Source organism: Temnothorax nylanderi, unplaced genomic scaffold (genome assembly GCF_030848795.1).
Source record: "Temnothorax nylanderi isolate EJ_2023f unplaced genomic scaffold, tnyl_v1.0 TNYL_tig0043_pilon, whole genome shotgun sequence".
Classification (NCBI taxonomy): domain Eukaryota; kingdom Metazoa; phylum Arthropoda; class Insecta; order Hymenoptera; family Formicidae; genus Temnothorax; species Temnothorax nylanderi.
Genome location: NW_027249105.1, coordinates 1,008,220 through 1,028,023, shown reverse-complemented (window position 1 = coordinate 1,028,023; position 19,804 = coordinate 1,008,220). Strand labels below are relative to the sequence as shown.

General features: G+C 44.0%; 1 protein-coding gene across 9 annotated transcripts in view; it reads right to left on the bottom strand.

Annotated features, from left to right (window-relative positions):
* Positions 1-19,804, bottom strand: part of Lar (tyrosine-protein phosphatase Lar) — a 382,201-nt gene that overhangs the window by 68,871 nt on the left and 293,526 nt on the right. The gene's annotated exons all lie outside the window — the stretch shown is intronic.

The following is a 19,804-nucleotide window of genomic DNA, read 5'->3' as shown; positions in this document are numbered from 1 at the left end:
CGCCTCGATACAACGCGTGTACGGCGCCATCGCATCGCGAGGGGGTGCCCGGGCGCTTTCGAGGGCGTGTCTGCGGGTTGCAGTGTGGGAAGATGTTGCCGCGTAAGGGATGTAAATGCACAGGATACCCCCTGGGCTTTGGAAGCGCATTCGCGATGCATTCGATGCACGCGTTAAAGCGTCGTAGAGCGATGCGCGCGGGCGTTTTATTTGCGGATACTTGCCGCGTTTTCCGTGCGAAACCGCCGGCAAAAACGCCGGAAACTCGCCGCGGCCATTACGCTCATCTACTCGGGTAGGTCTTTAAGCATGCGCGTTCGCCGCATTTGTAGCCCTCAAAATGGTATCACATGTGGCAAAGTATCTTTTTATGCACTCGGGACGCGTCACTTAGCGGTAGCGCGTTTTATCTGTTTTTTTTTTCATTTTTTACACATATTTATCTAGTTAGAATATATTACACTTTTAGTTTGAAACTTGCCGAATAATTGAAAAGCCCATAAATGTTATGAAAATATATAAAATACATTCGATGCGGAGCGTAATAAAGGTGTTAAAAAAGAAATGCGTTTTATTGCAAATAAAATATGCATAGATATATATTGGAAATGGAAAGGGTTGTTGTAATATTTATACGCGGTTTTCCCAATTATTCCTACAAGTTTTATGCTTTGAATGACTGTGCTCTCTGTAAAATATTCCGTCACAAGCTATTGAACTGGAAATGTTACGTATGTATAATTACAAGACAAATTCGAACGTTCGTTGCTCCGCGCATCGAAGACGCAAGAATTTTCGTAAACAGTCACTTTCGCATTTTCCAATTATCTAGCCGCAGGTGCTATCCGTGCCGTTCCCAAGAGAGGAGAAGAGGAGGGGGGGGGGAATCTTGAAGGCAGTTACATCCCGGGGGATTTCGGGCGAGTTAGTGGAAAGCGGTACAATCTCCATTAGCGATTTCTCAGGATGCGCATAGTCATTTCCCGTAGGTGGCCCTCCCCTACGGTTCGTTCGCGCACATACATTGGCCTTACGGGGTTGGAAGGTTGCCTCCTCATTGTGATCGTTATCCAAAGGATCCTCGATTACCTTGCCAGCGGATCGGACTCCGGCCAGAGTTAGGTGTTTCGCGGTCGTTAAGGTAATTTGGGCTGTGATATGTCCTGAAACGATTCGCCGGATTTCACCATCCTACCGCCGTTGCGCAGGCGAGCCGGGCCCCTACCGCTTCCGGTCGAGCCATCGAGCGATCGTCTTCACCCAATTAGCTAATGCGTCAGGTAAAAATATATTTGGAGGGAAAACACGAGTGCATCCGGCGGGCGACGGTTTCCTTGACGGACGCGGCTTAATTACGTCGGAGCTGTCGTTTACGTTGGTTTGTTCCATCGACGTGCATAAACGATCTAAGTCCTAGTTATCTCTTATACCTTGTCATCTATTGATTATGTAAATTTAACCGTGTTTATATTACCAATTAATATTATTTTAAATTATTTATTTTGTTTCGACAAATGTGCTGATTGAAAAAGTCATTTCACAATTGCACAGTGTAGAATTTCTTTGATATTCTACTAAAAATGTCGAAAACTCTTAAATCTGCCGTTGTCTATCGTAAACGCCTTAGGTTATCGAAAATGTTATTTAGCTCTGAGACTTTTTTGAGGTCTTGCACACAGGAAAATTTGTATGGGAAAAAAGCCGAAGGAAAATTTTTTACAAACGGTTATCGCGCTCGTACCGTCGAAGTGTAAGGGCCGTGCGGAAGGGCAAAGTCGTGGCCTATCGCGGCATCTATGGTTAAGTACAAGTTTCGCAATAAACTTCGCAAACCTTTACCATGCCCGATAATGTACTCGGCTTCCGAGGTGCTCGCACTTTGGAACATGCGAACGGAAGAGCATGGAGGTGAAAGAGAGAGGGAGGATATCGACGACGTGGCGGCTAGCAAATGCGCGGGATATGAGAAAAGTTAAGGAAAAATATGAATTTACGATTTCGCTCGCGCTAGAACATATATCGTAGAACCGCAAGGGCGCGAAGGAGAAGGGTGGATTTTAGATTTCGCATTGTTCGTGGACAAAACCCACTTTATAGGCTCGTCTCGAAGGCTCTTACTATCGTGAACTCACTATCTTTGGCTCTACGGTTGATGTGATAGAAAGGGACGATGTGAGTTTCAAGGACTTGCCCTCCTTCTTTCCCTACTCCTCTTCCTTTTCCTCCTCCTTCTCCTTCACTTCCTTGCTCCGGCTGAGGCGCCCGTGCTTTCCTCCCTCACCTTTCCTCGTTTCGACTCGAGAAGTATTTGTTCGGTGAACGTTCCGCGAACGATTTAATTAATCCGTGAAAAGCGCAGTCCTCCGTCGCCGTTAGCCTGTGGGCTGAGCAGTTACGGCCAAGAAAGGAAAATAATTACCGTTACCGAGCGTTTCTACCCCTCTTCTACACTTTATCCTACATTTTATCCACATTTAACGGGAGGTGGGTACGCGCTCCCAGAAAAACTCTCTCTTTCTCTCTTTCTTTTTTCTCTCTTTCCATACTCAGGATACTGTTCTTTGCTCTCTTCTTCTTTTCGTATCGATGGAAAATATTAACTGGCATCGTCATTTGCGCAGATTACGTCGAATAGGTATCCGGAAATCGTGAGAATTTGAGTCACTCTGGCTGATATTTTCTGTCGCAAAACGGAAAATTGCATATATTTATATACGGTGCTTTCATTTTGCTCGATCTGTCAAGTCGTGGCGCGTCTCAAGAATGACTTCGTTATGTCTCGAATCTTTGTTTCGCCTCCGGATTAAATTTTTATTATTCTTTTAACTATATACCGTATTTTTTTGCAGAGTCGAGCAGTTAACGAAATAACGCGTGCTCCATTCGCATCAAATGCCTTCGAGATACCATTTCGCGTCCTTTATCCAAGTTTTACGCATCAAACGGGTAGAGTTACTCAAGGAAGCATTATATTCTCCGGTATCGCACCCCCACATATCCAAACTTGTCCGTACGAGCACTTTCCGGAATACATAAGTGCGGCGTCGTTCTAAGCGTGCTCCCTGCGACTAATCTCGTTTATCAGCCTGCGAAATAATTCACGCGCTACGGTTCTTCGAGCCACCAGTAATAGCTACCGGGAAGATCGAGATTTCGATTATTGCCAGCCGATCTATTATTTTTATCGGCGTATCCTTACTAGACCAGACTGTCAAGCTTGCATCTTTTATTGGAAGCACCGAGTTGGAAATCGATATCAAGAGCAATCTTTCGAATAAAATATATGTGCCATATAAAATATTCATCTCTTCATTCCTAAATTATACGACGAAAAAGGATTTTTTTGTAAATTTTGTACTAGCGTGATATATATCCTCATAATTAAACATTAATTTTTTTTAACTCTTGCACGATTTATGACGAGGCTTTTAGGTCACATTATTCTTTTATAGACATATTCTACGAACAAAGAAAAACAGACATTATTTATATACAATATATATATATATATATATATATATATATATATATATATTATATAAATATATGTATGTGTCGACAATGAAAAAAAGAGCATAAATTGTAGAAACAAAGTTGAAAGTGTATTTCTCATTATCATAAATGTTTGCGAAAAACTATGCCGCATGTGTCGAAAATACGCTTAATTATGCTCAACCGTGACGCATTTAATTCCGCGGCGTTCGCCTATCCGTAATTTTGTCGGGGGACGAAACACGTAGCGAATGCGCAGACACGCAGATACGCGTTTTCTTAGGAGGCGGACGGGAGTTGCCTTCGCGGAGAACGCCAGGGGATACGCCAGTAATGGATTACTTTTAATTAAGTAAACACCTGGATTACGTATCGCCGTATACCCTCGCGTCGCTCCATTACCACGGATTTTCCAAGACGCTTTGTTCGCTACGCGAAGATTGCAACCCCCTTTCTCGACGCTCCCGGGCACGTCTGCCACGTTCCGTGACTTCGTCGCGCTATATTCGCCGATTCTAACCGCCCGGGACAAACAAATTTTTGGCGCTTATTCACCCTTTTGTTTCCAGTGATCTAAAGTCCGGCACCAAAACTTAAATACTTGAACTTTCAACAAAACAAAAAGAAATTCAACACACGATTTTATTTTAAATAAAATGTTGAAACTTCTATGTATTATCAGTTTAATACATTGAGTTAACTTAGAAAGTAATACACGTTTTAAAAATTTTGCTAAAATCGAGGCTCAAAACATTATATTACATTATATAATATTTGTGTCTTATTAAAATTCATAATATTTTAGAATTATTTTTATACAACTTCTAAAATAGGATCCAGAATTTAAATAAAATTTGCGAAATGAGAAAGAACTAGTTTGAAGAACAATTTTATTACGTAGCTTTGAGTTGTAGTAATAAAGAATGAAAATAGTAATAGAAATTCTGTTTAAAAGTATCATAAAAGTCCATATTTTAACAGCGATTATTGTAAAAATGAAAGGTCTGTAATGTGAATCCAAGAAAGTGCTTATGTTTGTAATATGTTACTATCTACGAGCGGTTCTGCAGAAAGTTAATACTCGGGTCGACGTGTCACTGTCAAGATGATGTCGGATGTTTAGAGGTGGAAAATTTCTCGTGAGTTTTGCCTCGCTATTTTGGTTACAAAACGGTCGATACGTCCGGTGATATCGCAAATATGTGTTATTTTTGTAGTTTATGGCATGAATTTTTAGCATCATCAAATCGGGAAGTATTTTAATTCCGCAATAAACATGTTACTGTTAAACTTATTATTTTGAGACTGTCAATTAACTAAATGTCAAAAAACTAAAAAAAATAATAATCCATAATCTATTAGTGATCTAATTTTTTGTTTACTTTGGAATTTCTTTATCGCGGCATGAAATTAATTTATTTGATATGAGAGAGGAGGAACAGCGTTAAAAATATGACGATTCGATTCATAGTAATGTAAAAAATTCTATTTGCAATAATTATATTCGTCGTGGTGCTGCATTTTATCTTGCATTTTATTCTGAGATAGTTGCGAAATCAATGCGCGTTTAAGAATAGCGGGAGAACGACGAGCGTGATAAAACGGAAACTCGGTTTGCGCACGATTTACATCCACTTGCCGAGTTTTTACGCATCCATCTTCGTTCGGAACGTCCGTCGCCGGAGAATCGAAGCATTCTGCGTCCGTCGGCAGAAGGAGAATGCAATATTCGCGAATGCGGGCCGCGACGAAGTCGAAGAACTCTCGCGCATTTTCTTCCCATTCTTTTCGAAACGCGATTTGATATTTCGGATATTTTCCGCGCGCAGAAATAACGCTCCCGACGCAAGTTGCACCCAACTTTCGTTTCGCGAGCGTGTCTACGAAATCTCGCGCGCGATTTGTTCCCTGCGAAACACAGCGAGAGAGAAAGGATGGAGAGAAAGAGCGGCAGCGATTGTTCTCCTGGCGCGAATCTCCGTTGCAGGCTTTGTTGCCGATCTTCGGTGCAATATTAGCTTACGGAAAAGCTTCCCTACTACCTACGGAACGTAATAACGTAACATCAAAGTTTTAGTTCTCGTCTCCTATAGTCTCTTCCCCCCCCCCTTTCTCTCTCTCGGTTTTAAGCTTCTGTGATTCGATTCCTCTTGCCGCTTCCACCTATCCTGATGCAACGAGAAGGGTTGCAAAGTTTCTGCGGAACTCATTTGAATTTTTATTCAATCCGTGAAACAAATAATTATCGCGGCAATAAGCCGCTGTGGAACGCGTTCTGCGAAAGTTGAAAGTGCACAAGATTACTTTTATGGGCACTATTCGCGTACAGAACGATTCGAGCTTTCGCCTTTGAACGATCTCTCTCTCTCTCTCTCTCTCTCTGCGTTTTAAAACGATTTTGCATCGTTCTTTTCTTCTATTTATACGCCTTCGAAATGCCGAGTCGATTATTCTACCCTGATTTCATCTTCCCAGTTGGTTGTCCGAGATAAAAAGGATTAAGTCAATTGATCGATTGAGAAAAGCCTCTTGAACACTTTTAAAATCACACGTTTGTGACTTCCTTTGCATAATTTTTTTTTAAATTAAGTTTTCTTATATTTAAAACGTGTCCGACGTAATCCTAAATATAGGACTTGCATAGGTATACAAAAGATCGAGTTTCTTACATCGACAGTTCCACATTTATTAATTAAATACATATAAGAAATTAAAAGTAAATAAATAAAAGTAAATACGAATACCGTCGAATCGGTATTTCCATCAAAATTTATAATTCCATCTAATTTTAGAGGTGCATGGTCATTGCTGACGAATAAGTGATAAGACGTATCAGACGCGGCAGTTTAATGTTCCCTTAGAAGTGGCGATTTAATGAGACATCGAGCAAAGAAAAGCAGACTATTCGCATATCCAGGCGCGTATTCGGCAAAGGTTCGCCGTCTCCTAATTGTGAATAACGCGCGCGCGTGGTCGACGTAGTTTCCCGTCTCGCAGGAAACCATATGGATTACATACACTCTCCACAAAACCGCGCTGCAGCAGTTTCCATCGCTAGTCAAGATAAATCTGACCGTAGTTAATTGGAGGCGGGAACGAACCCTTTTTTATTTATTCTTTTTTTTTTAACGCCGGATTAATGCTCGGCGCGGGGTAAACGACGCGTGTTTCCGCGTTAATTCCAGGTTGAAATCGTTATGCCGTTGCGCCGACAACTCGTTGGAAGTACTGAGCACGCGTCGCGCGATAGTTTTCAATTAATTGCGCGATTTAGTGACCGGCGCGTTCGATGAATACCTGATTCGTTGTTAGCGTGATATGATCTTTCCGAAGCACGCGCCGAGGACACGCGTCACGCATCGGTTATCATCCCTATATGTTAAATCCCCAAATTTTTTTACGGGTTTGGTGACCCTGCGCCATTTTAGCTGCGATGAGCTTACCGCAGTGAGTTATTATTTCCCATTTTGTTAATATGGAAATTTCGTTAATGGAAATAATACAATTAATAATATTCGTGTGCTTAAAAGGGAAACTGAAAAAGTTGTGCGCAAGCTGCTCATATTTCAGCTATTGTTCGTTCATGTATAAATAATTGATGTTTATTATGGTTTCATAAAAATTTCTACAACCGCGAATCAGAAGCTTTTCAATGTAGAATATTTTATCGCGCTAGTTCGGAGAGAACATGGTTGGTTATTTCCCGCAAGTGATCACTCTGAGTTTACGAGGTCGCAAACTCGCAGACGAGATGCGCACTAATGTCCTGTAGAGGCTCGTAATGAGCTGACTGTATATTATTTCACTTCCATCGATCCGCTAGCTAAGGATCCTTTATCCTTAATCATTTCTTCCTTTTCGAGCAATTTGCTGTAATTCGGCCAATTATGATTAACGCCAGAGCGTCTCTCAGTGGCGAATGGTGACAGTAATAATTACAGAATGTACGATCTCGTAATAAAGGGGTAGAATAAAGAAGGAACGAGATGACTTTGCGGGAAATTTATGATTCAAATAATTCAGAAAAGTGGCTTAATAAGATAATACTGAAAATTACTTACAATTAGAAAAAAAGCAGAACTCGATTAAATGCTGTAAAAAGTTCAGGCCCTTACATCGTAGGAAAATAATATCTACTATATAGAATGCGCTGAGATGTCGTACAGAAAGGCAAAACTCTTGATCATCACTGCGATTGATAGTGGAGAATTCAACGGCCAAAGAAAGATATCGAAGGCAGCCGTCGAGAACGGCGAAAAAAGATGGACACGCCATCGTTCTAGGTACGTGCAACTGCATTGCACCATATGTCATACTGGGACGCGCGCGACAGTATCCGGTGATAAAAACAGCCAGATAACGACGGTTGACTCAGAGCTTGTCTCTTTTTTGACGCAGTCTGTCACAGGCGCAAAACATCCGCTGCACGTTGCTTTTCTCGCAACTTGATTCTCAAATGCTGTCAAATTCCATCAAGAGAGGAGTATCCTGTTAGTAATCTGATTCGAACAGTTATAATACGGTCTGCAAACTCGCTGTTACTTTTAATCTGTGCGCACCAAACTAATCTGATTGATCGCAATTTATTAATATCCTATGGCTTTTTAGCCAGTTTAGAGTATGTTGCCAGTTTGGATTATTACAGAGCGACTCGTCAAGTCAAATCTCTTTTTGGTTCTTGACCGATTTAACTATTTTTGTTCCATTCCGTTTGTAGCCGCGAGATAATATCCGTTCTAAGACGGTAACTATAACAATTCCGAGTAATGGTGCTCCGTTATACTACATTTATGAAACACACTCCGAGCGTACGCAGGTGATGTCATGCACCGGAGCGCAAAACTTCTGATTATAATGGTTATCGTCGTGCTTGACGATGCCGAGTGAAATGGAGGTCGGGCACGGGAGACAAGGGCGTGTCATAAGACAGTACTGATGGCAGCTACTATTATCTCAGCATACTCGTTCTTACCGTGCTTCTTACGTTTTCGTCTCGTAAGCTGCGTGCGCAATGCGGGGACCTAGCAGGATCTCTTTCGACGTAGCTTAGGTATCAAGATCGAGTAGAATTTAATGACCTCAATAAACTAATTTCGCAATAAAGTAATAGCGGCTGATAAGAATTGCTTTAAGCGTGAAACTTCACACATATCGTATAAATGAGATGCATTTCCTGACGGAATATCGTTAAAGTTAACATTATATGTCGATACGTAAACGAGGAAACAATTATGCTTCGTTAATTTCGCGCGTGAAATATTTTCCGTCATGTCGGCGTTTTTGCAAACAAAAGATACAGGATGGAGGAAAACAGGGGGACGGAGAAAGAGTGAATTTCGCGGACGTCATATATCGTATCGGGGATGATTTTTCCATTACAGCGGCGCGGTTGAGCCACCGGGATTATACGGACGAAAGAGAAAGAGAAAGAGAGAAAGAAAGAGAGAGAGAGAGAGAGTGATGCAATTTTTAATCGCAAGCGGTCCCGCAAAAATAATTCGCGTGGATCTGCGCGGCGCAGTGTTTGTTTAAGGAAATTACCAGGAGGATTAAACGGAAAATGCGTATCGATGTTGCGTCGCGAGATTGATAGGCGTCCTTTCTATTCCGAGTGACGTTTGCACTATGAACCTGCGACGTTTTTCCTCGTTCGTCGATTCGAAATTATAACGCGACTTCGCGTCGGCAAATATTGACGGCGCGACGCGCGACTAGAGCTGCCAAGAGGGCTCAATCGAACACTCGCGCGATCGATCGACGAATAAGCATCCGACTATTATAATTCCACGCCGACGTGTAATCGCAGACTTTTCTCCCCCCGTTTAGTTGTGACGTGACGTAAACATTAACCTCGCGAGGTAGGTATATCCAGGCTGCCTTTTGCTTCATTACTCTGTCGATCTCGTACGACGGCGGGAGACATTTAAGCCCCTTGTAGCCGTTCGCCGGAAGGAAAGCTGGCTCGGCACGAGGAAAATGATAAAGGACGCGCCCGAGCTTACCGAGGAAAATTCTCTGCTCATCGTTTCGTTAGGGTTTCGACACTTCGCACCAAGGGATTTTTCCGGATTTTCCGTCAGCTTAACCCAGCCCCTTCGTCTTAAGAAATGTTTCCCGATAGTTCCTCTCGGTTCTTTCATATCGGTACGATGAGTAATGATCCTTGGTTTTGCCAACCAAGTCGATTAAGAGTAAACGCGTATTTGTCTTTTCTCCAGGTTCAAACGGAAGAAATTCAAACGGATAAAATATCGCTCAAGATTGGCTTCGTTAAGTCAGCTGGAAGCGTATCGAATAAACGGAACTATAATAATTTTCCTATTTTCAATTTGTAATGTGAGAATCATAAAAATCACGAATGAATCGCTCGATCGTGAAATTAATTTCTACGAATTTCGTCCCGCGTCCATGTTTTCCGAACGGGATCGATGAAATTTCCAAATAGCATCGTACGGCAGCGTGTTTGAAACAACACAAATTAATAATGAGCTGTAATATCGCGGAATAATTGATTAAAGATATATATGGGCGCGGACGAAATTGGTATGCCCAGAACTCTTCACCCTTTGATTGCATTATAATGCGCCGCTGCCCGCGGGGTAATTGAATTACACCGTATTTTGTATAATTTAAATCGCCGAAAATCGACGGCCAGAGGAAAATTTCATCGGACTTCATTTCGCATTCTGCGTGCGACGTACCCGCCCCATTTTAATAATTCATCCGTCACTCAATATCGGTGGCGTTATTGGATGGCGTACCTACCGTTTCGCGCGGACCGAGAAAGATCGTACCGGAGAAAAAGACGCGTCGATTTTTTTATCAGTCGCCGAGTAGTTTCGCCTTCGTTTACGCGAGGCCGCGCCTCGATATACCGCCGGCCGTGATTATCCGATTCGGTTCGTACTTCCGCGATACATCTTAGTTCGCAGCCGCGATAAATCATGCCCTCCTCCGCCTTCTCCTCCTCGCAGCCTCTCGTCGGACTTACATTCTCGTGAAGCGCGCCATGATCGGTCGCCCTTTGGGCCGAATCCCTGAGAAGACACAGAAAGAGAGACACAGCGAGAAGTTTCTTTACCTATTTCTCGACTTGACCCAGCGGATGTTAAGAGTCCTCCCGAGGAAACCGCGGGTGGGATAGGACCGAGAGAAAATCCATGAACTGTGAATCGGAAGATACGGGCACGGGTGGGTGATAAACGAGAGGATGTGGGTGGAGAAAGAGAGGGGGGGGGGGGGAAGACGAATCTGACGAAGTCGGAAAAGCTCGAAAGATCCTCGTCCTCGATCGACTCTCGGCGACATCCGGTGTCGTTTCTATTTATACGCGCGAGTCGAGATATCGAAAATAATACCGGGGCTTCCCCCGGCGAGAAACTGAATTACGATATAACTCCGATTTCTCCGGGTAGAGCTGTGATTCAGTCACGTAGTGGTACCGAAGGATCCGGTATTGGCCTTCCGCAGGAATGTATGGCTGCGAGTGTATTGTCTTGGCGGCGAGACGTATAAGCCAATAATACCGCTATTTCCACGCTCGTTGGCCGATAATTGAGAAAAGAGAAAGACGGACGAGAAGGAAACGGGGAGGAAGCCGGAAAAAAAATCAGTTTTCCATGGATCCTCTTTCGGACGTCGCGGGTCGTCGAGCCGTTTCCCGTCCGCAATCGCTACGAACAATTGAATTTCCGTTTTCTCCTCAAACGTTATATAGCCCCATACAGCCTCGATTCCGTTAGTCGACCGATATTCCGGCGGAACGGGAAAGGAAATCGCAACTCCTGCTCCGGAGAGAGGGGAAGAGAAGTTTCCTTCCGGCGTGCCTTTGTCGTTTTTCGATCGAGCCACGGAAGTTGAAGGGGTTTCCTTTTAAAGCGCGTCTGGAAACAATATTTTCCCCGTCGCGAAATCCTACCCCTCACCTCCTTTTCCCCACCTCTTTCTCTCGATCGGCTTTATGACCATTCAAGACAGAGGAAAAGAGAGAACAAGAAGAGCGCGGAAAGAGCGAAATGGGGGACGGATGTAAAATAAAGTTCTGCGCGAATAAATAATCAAGTTACCGGGCAAAGGCAGTAAATGTACAACCGGTTCGACAATTACGCCGCACCTGCTCGTACAATTCTGGGACGCGGAGGTAATTGGATTTTCATGAGAGCATTACAAACTCGCGTGCACGGCTAATCTTTTTACGCTACCGCCGGCTCCGTTGCGGAAGCTTCCGTACATACAAAACGGTAACACCGAGCATGGACGTTCCAACTCGTCACCGTCAGTGTTCGGCGGCAACGAATCTCGGCTACGGGGGGAAGGCGCGTACATCTCGAATCGAGATCAGCTACAAAATCGGCCGCGCGAGAAGAGCGAACCGGACACGACGGACGATCCTTTTTCTGTCGCTTCTCCTCTCCTTTTTTTTTTGGCAAAATTAATACGGTAAAAAGTTAAACAGAGCATCGGTGTCATTAAAGCGCGTTTCCACGCAACGTCGTACATTTTTATGAGTAACCGCGGATGGAATTTTTTACGAACAATCTCAAAAATTTAAAACGAGTTTTCGGAATATATGAGTTCATATAGCCGCGAACTAATTTCGGTCGGGGAAACAATAAAATTTGCATGCACCGGCGCACCGTAATATTATACCTCAGCCGTGGAAGACTGACTCGCGCCATTTTTTGAGGTCACGACACGTTTAATCCGTGATCGTTAAGCGCAACATCTCGTCAATGGTTTATACAAACAAGTCTATTTTGAATTTTGCTGGAAGTTGCATGTGTCCAATCACGAAAGAGAGAAAATGGACCGAAGCTCCACAGTGATAAAGAATTTCACGCAAATAACGAACAAAATAATAAACGCGAATACAATAGAAGTTCCCTCGAATTCCTAAAATATAACAATAAATAATTTTCAGTGATATCACAAAATATAACTGATCCACTTTTTAAGATTTCACAATTTTAAGGGAGATTTGTTCACGGGTTCGACAATTATCGTTAACAGTACTGTTTTTCGTATAATATACAGAGAACGTTATTTGCAATTTTATACTTTGTCAGACTTTTTCTATCGACACGGATTAGTGTGGAATATAGGAAGCGCTGCGGGGGTAGGCCAGCGCGAAACTTTTCCATCGCCGCATTATTAGCGGGAACGTAGCGATCGCGGCGATGATCGGACGTCTAAGGCAAGGAAAATATTCAGTGGAGTTTTCTCGGAGACTCTCTTACGGAAGAAAAAGTAGGTGCGATCCGGCGACAAGAAAGCGGCGAGCTGCGGTACTCTTCCGAAGGCGGTGGGACGGAAAGTTCGCGGAGAAGACGATGGAGCTATTCTTCCACGGCGGGTACGGCGAGTCGGCATACTTCGGCGACGAAATGCCATACATAAAATTCTGAAGTTCCGGCACGTAGTTTTCTTTCTCGTGGCAAACGCGTGCGCGAGAATGTCGCCGACGACGCCGTGTATTTCCGGAATCGTGTGCGCGACTTGTTAGCTCGCTCTCGTCTCGTCCCGGTTACGTGGCGCATATATTTCTATCTTCGCGGTTGTTTCTTCATCTCCGCTTCTAGCGGACGACGCTGACTTAAGGATACGAATGGCGAGACGTTTCCGGGAATGTAGCGCGACGCGCGGCGTGACGTGGGAAAGGGGCATGTTTCACCTGCATCCGAAATGCGCGGCAAATGGACAAAAAAAGGCGCTGATAATGATCGTTAATCTCGTTGCGGTAACGCTGCCTCGCCATTGTGACGCAGCAGAGAAAATTGAGGCAGGATATATTAGAGAATGCATATTCTCGTTATAAATAATTCTGTTACGCTCTCTGAAAATACTCTGTCCCGAGACGAATCTAAACTCGAGTGTTGAAAAATGGCAGAACAATGTCGGAACTGAATAATGTCAAAACTGACGTTATATACATTACATTTATTTTCGAATGAGGCCACATATATGGTAGAACGGCAAAATGAAAGCTAAAATAAAACATTTTTTTCCGGTATAAAATGCCAGCCATTTTAATATCAGCATATAAAGTTTCAATTTCAATTCGCAATTAAAGTCATATTTCGAGTATTCGCACTGCGAATTATGGAATTATGGAGATTAGCGGATCAAAATTAAAAACTCCTTTGCATGCAAATGTATCACTTCGTTACCAGATATTTAAATTCAAAGTGACAAACGTCTTCTTAGCACGTTTTATTTTCGGGAAAAGAGCTTGGGAGATGTTAATGATAAAAACGAGATTAAATCCGCCAGCTTTCCTTCCCGCGGCTTTGTTCCTCTCGATCGATACTCCGATACCCCCTGTGTCTCATTGTCCCCGATGGATCGAGCTGCGATGTGACTGGCAATTCAAGACTAACGCTGCTAATCGAGATATCGCTTGTACGACACGCGCGGTATCAGGGGTCGTGTTATCGGTGGTTTCATGCTCCATCGATCAGCTCGCACGCTACACGACCATCTCGGCCACGCTTTTTCCGCATCCTCCCTTTTCCACCTCGCGAGATCACGTCGACGCGACGTATCGAAACCGAGGCGACGGAACAACAGCGGCAGCAGCGATCCTTCGTCGACCGCCGCCGTCTCCGTTTCCGTCCCATTCCGTTGTTGCTACCGTCGAAAAAGGAACGCGCGGCGGGCATTGTCCGGATGTGAAGTGTGTTCGGACAGCGGCGAGAAGAAATAACAGGCGGTGTGGACAAATGGCGAAACGAGAAACGCGAAGGCGGAGGGTTGAAAATCGTGGTTCGGTGTCGGAGGGTGCACGAAGGCGGAACAGCTTGGAATCGACTCGCCCCATTGCCCCCCGACGATGTAACAATGGCATCGACGATTTTCCGTCCTCGAGTTTGACTTCGCCGTAGCAAAAAGTTGCTCGAGTGGCTCGCGGTATTTTGCCCGTGAAGGAACTAACTGCCAACCATTCGCGAGACATTCCTCAAACCGTGGGGAATGGGCGAGGGGACCCGCAGTTAAGTCGATGGGAAATCCAGAAAAATCCTGCACACGCGGCGTCGAGAGACCCTAACGAAAGCAGAGCTGGAATTTCTTTCCGGCGCGAGCGCGCGGTATCTTTTATCATTTTTCTTGACTGGTGTCGACTGCTTTTCCGTCCCGAGGGCGACGAAGATTTTCCGCGCGGAAGCATATCCTCGTCGCAAAAAATGAAAAATGGAAAAAGAGTCTTCATCCGAACTGTCGAAACTGTCATGTTTTACGTTATATTCCTATTAAGTTATTAATAAATTCACTACATAAAGAATATTAAATTATTTCCTCTTTCATCTAAATTCTAAAACAAACGTTTAATTAAAAAAGAATTATTTAACTTCACCATCTTTCTTATACTTTTGTCTAACGAACATTATGCAAAAGGAGAAGTCGTTCACAAGATTTTTCGTCGCAAGCTCGACACTCCTTGTTACTTTCCTCGGCAATTCTCTCGCCCGTAGGATGGACAGCGATTTTTCGCTCTAGAGATTCGACCTCTCGCAAAAAGCTACTCAACGCAGGATGACGCGCAGGGGCGCGCGCGGGAGACAAGCCAAGAGAAACGGGGTTCTCGTTTCATGAAATTTCGAAAGCGTCTCGACGCCCTCCAGGGACGCGTACCGGGGAGTTTATCAAAATTGAAACGCGACACCTTTGTCGGGAACTTCGTATCCGTCGGAAGTCGGTACTGAGGACGACACGTACCTACTCGAGCTCGTCTCGCCGCTCTCCAGCAAAATTGGGACACCGAGAGAGGCGATTTGAGGTAGAACAAGCCCTCAAGGTTAATCCGAGACAACTGCGGGGTCTCGCATGACAGTATGAATTTTTCGTCAGGTGGTATTTCAAGATCTTCAAACGCATTAGGCAGTTCAGTTCTCTCAGAAGGGGAACTAGTTTTGCCATGCGAGATGAATATATATACTTTAGTTAGATCATAGTTTAAATCTAATTCTTTTCTGGAATAGGAAAATCATTGATCTAATTAGAATGCTAATTTTGAATGTAGATACAAAAACATTAATTTATTTTGTTATACGAGTATAACCGATTCACGAAACTGATCAAATATATACATTATCTATGATTAATTAATTTCAAAAAAGCAATCGAAGAAGACAAAATGGCCTTTCGTTATCAGCATAACATATAAATAAACAGATTTATGATTTTGCTTACAAATATCTCCGTTCATAAATTTAAAAAAAAAATTCGTAACGGTATAATTTGATCGTGAATCAGTGTATACATAAGAGATAAAATATAACTGGATGGAGAGATGTAACACGTAAATATTTTATTAATCCTGTGAATACTCTGTCGACCCTGCCGTTCTTCTCGTATTTTAGAGTAAATGAGATTTTTATTTTTCAAGTCTCGAACATTTTTATATCCATGAAAAGCCGTCTACAGCGTCTCGCGCTCCTGGCGATAAAAATCGCTCGCTCCTTCGCGCTTAATGCCGGATACGGCATGCGGAAGCGCGCTCGAGGAAGTTAATCCCTCGAATCGGGGCCCTCGTCAGCGCGTTTGGATACTGCGCCGTATCGTTAAATCAAGTTAAGGTGCTCCGAGCGGACAGGCAGACACGGACGTGCGCGAGGCCGCTAATCAGACGGACTGATGCGCAACTCCGGAGCTATCTGTAATTTTCATCCTAGCGCGGCTAACCAGATTAGTGAATTATTCGGGGCTAAATCGGTTAACCTCTGTGCTGCGCGGAGCGCGGTTAAATTTGACGATACGGGCCGCGCTTACGGACCATTTCGCGCCGCGTCGAGATGGTGTCTGTGCGCCCTTATTCTCATCCTCCATCCCTTACCTCGAGTAATAACGACCTTCTTCACTACGGCAATTCCCCGTGCTGAATTTTTGAAAAATCCTGTCGTATACTTCGCAACGGGGATGCCGCGCAACAACGGTTAGACCCCCGCGAAAAAATTCGCGCGGCCCAAGCGTGCAATGGGGAAAGCAATAATAAATTTATGAAAATTCCATGCGCGCGGAAATATGCGCGACAAAGCAAATATAATTCGCCATTCCTTGCCGCTTTCAATTTACTCCGCCGTGGGATTTGCATCGGAGAGCGATGAACGAGTAAAAACTCATTTAGCCCTCCGTAAATATTTCGCTGATCGATCTTCCCGGTACTCGGAATCGGTTGAAAATCGCCTTGGTTCGCTCGCTCGCTCGCCCGCACGTTCGAGCGCGATCCCGAAAGTTTGCTCGGCAATAATTAGTTTACTTAGGAATCTGGGGGAATCGGCGACGGAGTCGATATCCGGAATACGAGAGTTGTCGGGTCGCGAGACGATAAATCGAATCATCGCGCTTGCGGTGCGGTGGGGCGCGGGGGACGACATCGAATCCGATCCGCGCGTCTAATTATTAATCGCGGCGGTGCAATTATGCCGCGGCGGATACGCACATGCTAGTGCGTATTCCGCGCGCATACACGGACGCGCGTTCACGTACGCACGTGCGTACCTGGCTCTGTTTGATTTCACGGGGTGTTGTTTAGCAGAGTCGGCGACATGTTGCCCCGAACCGCCTCTCTCCCTCCGTCTCTTTCCTCTCTTCCTCCCCGACCTTTCTCTCATTCTCTTTCCCGCTCTCTCTCTCTCTCTCTCTCTTCTCTCTCTCTCTCTCTCTCTCTCTCTCTCTCTCTCCCCCTCTCCGTACTCTCCCGCCTATTTCTCTTTTCGCGTATTCGCGTATGTAAATGTATACGCCTGTCCAGCGCTAGGCTATGTCCTATTGCACATGCGTTTCTCTACACGTGTACATGTGTGCGCACCCACACTCCCGCATGTTCGCCCCGTGTCCCGTGTCCGCCGTAGGTATGTTTCCGCGTTATGTCGAAAAAACTACATCACGAATGCGACATCGAGATAGCACGCGAGTTCTGTTTGTCCGCCCGGTCACCGGGGAATAAATGGGATCTCGCGGCGCACATCGGCGACGAAAACCTACGTGGCAGAAACGTTGTGCTGTTAAATGGTTAGTCATTAAGCTCCTCTTAAAGATAGCTATGTACGAAACTATCCTGCCTCAGAAGCAAAGAAGAAGAAACGACGAATACGCTTTCATTGCATTTTTAATGCATCTTTTTGACATCCTGACGTTTCAATTATACATAATGTAAGTTTTTAAATTGGCTCTTGAGCGTTAGGAAAGATTTTAAAACACGCGAGAGCTTAATAATAATATAAATATAGAAAATAAAAATTTCACAAATAATCGTCGCAGTTTATTACGTTCGAAAAAGTATACAAAATTCATGTAGAAATATTATTAGGCTACCAATATCCAGAAAAATTTGACTGAAAATGGAATCTTCTCTAATTAATTGTAAAAATAAAAATATGTTATTATATAATAAGCTTTTTAATCACTTCCTGAATTTTTAACACGCTCTGTAATTGTATTGAGCAGTGAATAATATATATATCTATTATTTTAAAATAAAAATATATTTGAGAAAATAATACGTACGTTTATACTAAAATTGCCGTCTTTCAGCTTCTTTAACAGCGGATAAAACCAAGTACATCTTTTGTATCTATTTTTTGTGAAAGCATTAACATTATCACTTATGTAACTAACGTTATTTCCTTTAATAACATACTTCTGAAAGTAATGAAAATGCTGGAGAAGAACTTTTAGAACTGTAACTGTAATAGATGGTTAAATTATCATCCGGCAAACGGTGACACATAAAAGCTTAAACATTCCAAGTGCAATAACTTCTCAAAAAATCGGAATTCTGTTAGGGTGTATTTTACCCCGCTAGCACGAAAGTTGGAAACTTGTTCCGCAAATCGTCTACCTCCGGGCATTTTAACGTTAATGATAAGAATTCTCTCGGAGTATCTGTCGATATCCGCGTTTGGAAAACCATCCGGCAGTTTGCATAGTAACGGGTATGGATCCGCGAGATAATGCGCCGACGAGAGATAGTTTTCGATCCTACGTGTCTCGGCTTGAGGAATCCCTCGATGGGAAGTCGATGCACGTTGCATGCCGCGTACGGGCACGCGCGACAGATTCGTGACGTATTTCCGCGTACACTTCCACGCGAGATGTGCGAGCGGATGCATAGAAACCGCTGATATACACCAGGTACTGAAAGGGTCAGGCATTGTTATTTATATAAAAGTGACAAAAAAAGCGAAAAAAGAAGGTGGATAAAGATAAAATCGCTAGTGGAAGATACGTAGCGGTAATAATTATTAAACAAGACGATACGCTTGCGACAGCGTGAGGTAGAAACGTTTTCACGCTTTTTTCGCGAAACGTCGTGCTACCATTACGTCGTCGTGCATAATTTCGCGGTTACGCTTTCGGTAAAGAATCACGTCCGTCTTCACATGAGTTTGCTCGTGATTAAGAAAAACTAGAAAAGCGGAAAAAGATTGTCAATTCAAGATTACTATTCTTACAGACCGGAGTGATTGATTTTTCGTATAAAAGATGCTAAATATATTCTTTTCTAGATATAAATTAAGAAGTACGAATAATACACAGTAGTAGATACGTGATTTTCGCGAAATGTTAATTCAACTTGCCGAAATTGGCAATGTGCATCGTGTATTCGTCAAGATCTTCGGTTTAAGATTAAATTTAATACGCCCATCACTTCGGATTTGCGTAGCGAAGAATCGATAAGATTCCCGAGACGAGGATTATCGATGGATAGGGGGCGTCGGGCCCGGGAATGGTGACCGCAGACGCGATGGGATTCCCATACGGGGTTAGATACCCGTACGGCCACGTGAGTACGTTTGGAAGCATATGTAAAATAGATGCGGGAAAATAGACGAAAGGACACTAGGGAGTACGGGCGACGGTTGAAAGAAGAGCGAGCGAAAAAGAGAAGAGGAGAGGAGGAGAGGAGGAGAGGGAGAAAGAGAGGGGAAAGAAGGAAACGCGTCTTGACTGGCAGCAGCCTAGGAAGCTGCAATTGGAAATGCAATTTTGATGCAGAATACACGAGGAAGAGTCCTCGTAAGCTGAAGGAGCGGCTACAGCCACGGGAGTTACTACGAGTGGCCTTTACTTTAGGGGAACGGCAGCGGCGGCGGCGGGGGATGCTGCTGCTGGGGAGCAGTGGAAAACCTCCCCTCCGTTTTCCCCTACCGGGGATAACGGGACGGAGAGGTCGCCAGGAGGCCATTAGGTAAAGTAGGTTTTGACTTATGCCATCGCGCTAGACGCCCGATATATCTCTATAAACTGCTGCATAAAATATAAGAGAGCTCGCTTCGCCGTCTATATGCGGGATGCGCGCCGCGCCGCGCCGCGC